This window comes from Callorhinus ursinus, unplaced genomic scaffold, assembly GCF_003265705.2.
Source record: "Callorhinus ursinus isolate GAN/ISIS: 27379988/994484 unplaced genomic scaffold, GSC_fseal_2.0 scaffold1, whole genome shotgun sequence".
In the NCBI taxonomy this organism is placed as follows: domain Eukaryota; kingdom Metazoa; phylum Chordata; class Mammalia; order Carnivora; family Otariidae; genus Callorhinus; species Callorhinus ursinus.
Window position 1 is genome coordinate 60,562,637 of NW_027397063.1, and position 7,309 is coordinate 60,569,945.

General features: G+C 42.2%; 1 non-coding gene across 1 annotated transcript; it reads right to left on the reverse strand.

The window, feature by feature from the left end:
- Positions 1-1,196: 1,196 nt before the first annotated feature.
- Positions 1,197-1,300, reverse strand: LOC112834579 (U6 spliceosomal RNA). Its single transcript, XR_003210948.1, has one exon. It is a non-coding gene; the product is annotated as a U6 spliceosomal RNA (small nuclear RNA).
- Between the last annotated feature and the right edge of the window lie 6,009 nt (positions 1,301-7,309).

Here is a 7,309-nt window from a genome sequence, read left to right on the forward strand (position 1 = left end):
GAAAAGGGACCCCTTGTGCACTGTTGGTGGGAATGTGAATTGGTGTGGGCACTATGAGAAACAGTATGACGGTTCCTCAAAAAATTACAAATAGAACTACCCTATGATCCAGTAAATCCACTTCCAGGTATTTACCTGAAGAAAATGAAAACACTAATTCAAAAAGATACATGCACCGTAATGTTCATTGCAGCATTATTTACAATAGTCAAGATATGGAAGTGATGTAAGTATCTATCAATAGATGAATGGATAAGGAAAATAAAGAATATTACTCAGTCATAAAAAATAACACGATCTTGCCATTTGTGACCACATGAATGGACCTAGAGGGTATTATGCTAAGTGAACTAAGACAGAGAAAGACAAATACCATACAATTTCACTTATATGTGGAATCTAAAAAACAAATGAATAAACCAACAAAAAATAAGTAAACTCATAAATACAGAGAACTGGTGGTTGGTTGCCAGATGGGAGAGAGGGTGAGGGATGGGTAAAATAGGTGAAGGGGGTTAAGAGATACAAACTTCCAGTTATAAAATAAATAAGTCACGGGGATGGAAAGTACAGCATAGGGAATACAGTCAATAATATTGTAATAACGACGTATGGTGATAGATGGTAACTGTACTTATCATGGTGAACATTTCATAATGTATATAAATGTTGAATCACTAGGTTATATGCCTGAAACCAATATAGTAGTTATTGTATGTCAACTATAATTTTTTAAAAAAGATTTTTAAAAACTATATGAATATTTCCCTTTATAATATTTGTAGCATGTTTATAATGGCTATATAATCTTCTATTAGGAGGAAAGTAAACATGTACCAATTGAGTTAGATAATTCTAGACATTTAGGTTGTTTCCAATTGCTCACTCTTTTAAATCCTTGAAGAACATCTTTTTGCCCATAACACTTTCCACATGTTGAATTATTCACTAAGAGAAGATTCTCTTAAAGTGGAATGACCGGGTCAATGGAAATCAAATTCTTAGGGCTCTTAATAGGTCCTGACAGATTTCAGAGGATTTTTTAATTTACTCACCCACCCACAGTCCCTCATGAGAAGGACCTTTCCACCATGTTCTCATTAGCATTAGGTTTTGTTAATTTCAGAGGTGAAAAGAGTTTGATTTGAATCATACCAATCACTAGAGACATAGTTTGGTGAATGAAAGGACCCTGGTCTTTCAGTTCCAGCTTGCCAAGTGATACGGGTCATCCTCGAGCAGGGGCCATACTAATCTTCCCCGCATGGTTCCAATTTGAGTACGCCTGCTGCTGAAGCGAGCACACCGAGTGATATTGGTCAAAGGGTGACGCAACCCTTCCAAATGTCAAGTTTCCTCACTTACACATGGCAATTATGATATCTAATACGCTTATGGGCGTGAGGATAAAATAAGAACACATGCAAGATGCTTGACCCCCAGACAGAGGTAGTCTCCCTTCGGCTTCAGCAGTATGTAAGAATTAATATTTTCTATATCATGGGTCTTCTTGCACTTTCTCCTCTGTCAGTCAGCTGTGCATGTCCTTAGCCCATGTATCTATTGGGTTTTTAGTGGGATTTTTGGTTTGTTCTTTGTGTTCTAAGTAAGCTCTACACCTAATATGGGGCTTGAACTCATGACCCTGAGATCAAGAGTCACATGCTCTACTGACTACACCAGCCAGGCACCCTAGTTTTTTTTTAAGTAATTTGTATGAGGTTTGGAGCATCAACATATATTAACCTCCTTCCATCATATCTGCTGTAAATCTCTAGTTCTCACTTGCTTTTTAAATATTTTTCTTTATAGGCAGTTTATAGTTTTTATAACAACTCTGTCCCTCTTTTAGCTAAGAATTGAGAGGTCTCTGATAACACTGTTTACATCAAATAAGGGATCCCTTCTCTGAGATCTTAGAATTTTATATAAATCTATTTCAGTGAATTAGCAGGAAGCTGTGGATAAATAAGGAAACATTTTACCAAAATATTCAAGTGTTCTTGGGATCCTTTTGGTCTTTGGATCATCAAGCTTTGTAAGGGATACTTAGGAAGTGTTGCTGACAGTGATTGCCCTGTTTGAGGCTGTCTAGGATCTTTGACCACCTTTCCGTATGTGGGGGGGGGGGTCTCCTCCATCATGAGTCCTATGTCTCCAAGGTAGAAGTCAAGACCTTGCTTTTGCAGCCTCTCGTCTCTGGGATGCAGGCCTCTGACTTGGTGCCATAAATTGGAGTCACATGCACAGGACTTGTATTTAGAAGACAGAAGTGAAAGGAAGCGGCACCAGATGGAGTCCACTCTCTGGCCTTGAGGGGCAGCAGAAGCTGAGGTGTCAGCATCCTGCCTGGGGTCCATGTTGGGAGCTGTGGGGTCTGTGCAGAGCACTGTGGCAGGAGGGTTGTCTCTGTTGGCGTGCTCCTGCGGGGTGATGTGGCCATTGTTCCTGTCTGGGGGTCTTCTGAGTCCCTGCTGGTGTTCCCGTAAGCCACCCAATAGGCTTCAAAAAGCCAAATGGAGTGGATGCCCATCTCTGCAACTAAGAACCCCAACTAATATAGGAGATTGTTACAGTCAGGATTTAAGGCTCTTCTTCTCTCCAGGAAAATAATAAAATAATAATAATAATAATAATAATAGCACCTACCATCCACTGAGTACCTACAACATGCCAGGAAGTGTGCTAGGCCGTAGGTGTGCATGTGTGTGTGTTTGTGGTGTGTGTACATATACACCCACACATCACTATATATGGTATACACACGTATATTCTTTCAACAATTCTGAAAATTATATATTATTGTCCTCATCTTATTTTTCATTTTTTATTTATTTTTAAAAAGATTTTATTTATTTGAGAGAGAGTGAGCACGTGAGCAGAGGGAGGGGCAGAGGGAGAGGCAGAGAATCTCAAGCAGCCTCCACAACCCAGCACAGAGCACGATGAGGGGTCCAGTCCCATGATCCTGAGATCATGACCTGAGCTGAAGCCAAGAGTTGGGATGCTTAACCGACTGAGCCACCCAGGCACCCCATCATCTTATTTTTTAAATTATTAATTGTACTGTTTTTATTAAGAGGACTCATCCTTGTTAAAATAAATTCAAGCAACATGGAAAAGCATGAAGAAGAAGGGAAAAGCCACCCACAATCCAGTGACCAGTGTCAACATGTGGAGGATGCCATGGGAGACATCTCATTCCACGCAGGTAGACTGATAGAGGGAGAGAGAGTGGGTGGAGGTAGATAGGTGGATAGGTATAATTGTATAAGTATGAGATAATATAGATTTTTTTTTCAAATGGAACAAGACATTTAGTTTTTAATTTGAATTAACAGAAGAAAAATCAACTGAGGTAAAAATGAAATGATTTCTAAACTTAAAAAAATAGTTTCTTTACTACAAGAGATATTATTTCCCAAAACACTCCTTCAAGAGAAAGGAAGAAAGTACAGACATACCCTGGAGGTATTGCAGGTTCAGTTGCAGACCACTGTAATAAAGTGAATATCACAATAAAGTGATTCAAATAGGGGCGCCTGGGTGGCTCAGTTGGTTGGGTGACTGCCTTTGGCTCAGGTCATGATCCTGGAGTCCCGGGATCAAGCCTGAGTCGGGCTCCCTGCTCAGTGGGGAGTCTGCTTCTCCCTCTGACCCTCTCCCCTCTCAGGCTCTCTCTCTCTTTCTCTCTCTCAAGTAAATAAATAAAATCTTAAAAAAAAATAAAGTGATTCAAATGGATGTTTTGGTTTCCTAGTGCATACAAAAGTTACGTTTACACTATACTGTAATCTATAAAGTGTGCAATAGTATTATACCTAAAAAATGTACATACCTTAACTTAAAAATATGGCATGGCTAACAAATGCTAACCATCATCTGAGCTTTCGGCAAGACATATTTCTGCTAGCAGAGGGTCTTGTCTTGATGTTGATGGTTGACTGATCAGGGTGGTGGCTGATAGATCTCTGGCAGCTGTGGCCTTACAAAATGTACTTCTTTTTCTTTTTTTTAAAAGATGTTATTTATTGATTTGAGAGAGAAGGGGGAAGAGCACAAAGGGAGCAGGAGAGTGAGAGGGAGAGGGAGAAACAGACTCCCCACTGAGCAGAGAGTCCAACGTGGGGCTCGATCCCAGGACCCTGAGATCATGACCTGAGCTGAAGGCAGACGCTTAATCAGCTGAGCCACCCAGGTGCCCACAAAATGTATTTTTAAATAATAAGACTTGAAAATTGAAATTACTCCTTGATCTATGCGCTCAGAATGGATATTGTGTGAGCAGACAAGAAAATGACAGGAATCTCCTTGGAGATCTCTATCAGAGCTCTTGGGTGGCCACATGCATTGACAATGAGCAGTCATATTTTGAAAGGAATCTTTTTTCTGAGCAGCAGGTCTCAATGGTAGGCTTAAAATATGCACTAAACCACATTGTAAACAGATGTGTTGTCAGCCAGGCTTTGTTGTTCCATTTATAGAGCAGAGGGAGAGTAGATTTAGCGCAACTCCTAAGGGTCCTGGGATTTTGAGGATGGTAAATGAGCACTGGCTTCAACTTTAAGTCATCAGCTGCATTAGCCCCTAACAAGAGACTCAGTCTGTCCCTTGAAGCTTTGAAGCCAGGCATTGACTTCTCTTCCCTAGCTATGAAGGTTCTCGATGCATCTTCTTTGAATAGAAGGCTGTGTAGTGTAGCCACCGTCATGGATTATGTGGGCTGGGTCTTCTGGAGAACTTGCTGCAGCTTCTCCATCAGCACCTGCTGCCCCCCCTTACACTTTCATGTTATGGAGACGGCTTCTTTCCTTAAACCTCATGAACCAACCTCTGCTGGCTTCCAACTCTTCCTCTGCAGCTTCCTCACCTCGCTCAGCCTTCATAAAATTGAAGAGAGTTAGAGCCTTACTGTGGATTAGGCTTTGGTTTAAGGGAGTGTTGTGTCTGGTTTGATCTTCTATCCTAAGCACTAACACTTTCTCTGTATCAGTGGTAAGGCTGTTTCACTGTCTTATCATTCATGTGTTCACTGGAGTAGCGCTTTTTATTTCCTTCAAGAACTCTTCCTTTGCATTCACAACTTGGCTAACTGTTTGGTACAAGAGGCCTAGCTTTTGGCTTGTCTTAGCTTTTGACATGCCTTCCTCATGAAGCTTAATCATTTCTAGCTTTTGATTTAAAGAGAGACATATAGGGCGCCTGGGTGGCTCAGTTGGTTAATCGACTGCCTTCGGCTCAGGTCATGATCCTGGAGTCCCGGGATCGAGTCCCGCATCAGGCTCCCTGCTCGGCAGGGAGTCTGCTTTGCCCTCTGACCCTCCCCCCTCTCATGTGCTCTCTCTCTCATTCTCTCTCTCTCAAATACATAAAAAATAAAAAAATCTTAAAAAAAATAGAGACATATAACTCTTCCTTTCACTTGAAAACTTAGAGGCCATTGTAGGATTATTAGTTGGCCTAATTTCAATACTGTTATGTCTCAGGGAATAGGGAGGCCCAAGGAGAGGGAGAGAGATGGGGGGATGGTTGGTCAGCAGAGCATTCAGAACATGCACATTTATCAATCAAGTTGGCTGTCATATGGGCCCAGTTCACAGTGCCCCAAAACATACAATAGTAACATCAAAGATCACTGATCACAGATCACCATAACTAATATAATAATGAAAAAGTTTAAAACATTGTGAAAATTGGGGCACCTGGGTGGTTCCATCTGTTGTCTATCTTTGGCTTGGGTCGTGGTCCCAGAGTTCTTTTTTTTTTTTTTTAAGATTTTATTTATTTATTTGAGAGAGAGAGAGAGCAATTACACAGAGGGAGAGCGAGACGGAGAGGGAGAAGCAGACTCCCCATCAAGCAGGGAGCCTGACACGGGACTCCATCCCAGGACTCTGAGATCATGACCTGAGCTGAAGGCAGATGCATAACTGACTGAGCCACCCAGGTGCCCCCGTGGTCCCAGAGTTCTGGGATCGAGCCCCACATGGGGCTCCCTGCTTGGTGGGGAGTCTGCTTCTCCCTCTCCCTCTGATCCTCCCCAACTCCCCCCCACTTGTTCTCTCTCTCATTCAAATAAATAAAAATAACATCTTTAAAACATTGCAAAAATTACCAAAATGTGACAGAGACACGAACTGAGCAAATGCTGTTGGGAAAATGGAGGCTATAGATTTGCTCGATGCAGGACTGTCACAAACCTTCAGTTTGTAAAAAACACAGTATCTGTGGGGCACCTGGGTGGCTTAGTCAGTTGAGCTTCCAACTCAGGAAGGTTTTCAGCTCAGGTCATGATCTGGCAGGGGGAGGCGCAGGTGGTGGTGGTGAGATCAAGCCCCATGTCAGGCTCCAAGCAGGGGCGAGGAACCTGCTGAAGATTCTCTTTCTCCCTCGGCCCCTCCCTCCCTTTCTTTCTTTCTTTCTTTTTTAGATTTTATTTATTTATTTGACAGAGAGTGAGATAGCAAGAGCAGGAACACAAGCAAGGGGAGTGGGAGAGGGAGAGGGAGAAGCAGACCTCCCACCGAGCAGGGAGCCCGATGTGGGGCTCGATCCCAGGACCCCGGGATCATGACCTGAGCCGAAGGCAGACACTTAAGGACTAAGCCACCCAGGTGCCCCTGCACCCTCCCCTTCTCCTCCGCTCCCCACTTGTGCTCTCTCTCTCAGCAAAAATGCAGTATCTGAAATGTACAATAAAGCAAAGTGCAATAAAATGAGGTATGCCTGTATTGTGAAAACCCATAAGATATAGTATTTTTAAAAACTTATTATTTAACTTCAAACAGTATGGATTGATCTACCTGCTACGAAAACTAAGGGAGAGCAACCCATTCTCCCACACTTCCTGTTTTGGTTACTTACATTATTTTTACTTTGTCAGGATTTTGTAACATTTCTATTCTATTCCTAAATTTTAATTCTTTTTCTTCAGTCTTAGTTTTAAGCTAAACAGTTTCAATACTTAACCTCATGGCTTCTCCATTCTTATGTTCAGTATTTTGATTTTTCTCTTGGCTGGCAGGACTTCACTATGGAGTAATTTTTCTTGGGTGCTGGGTTCCCTAAAATCTTTTATTTATTTTTAGAGATTTTATTTATTTATTTGAGAGAAAGAATGAGAGAGAGAGAGAGCACATGAGAGGAGGGAGGGTCAGAGGGAGAGGCAGACTCCCTGCGGAGCAGGGAGCCCAGTGCGGAACTCGATCCCGGCACTCCAGGATCCTGACCTGAGCCGAAGGCAGTCGCTTAACCAACTGAGCCACCCAGGTGCCCAAAATCTTTTCTTTTAGACAGTCTCTGCCTATTG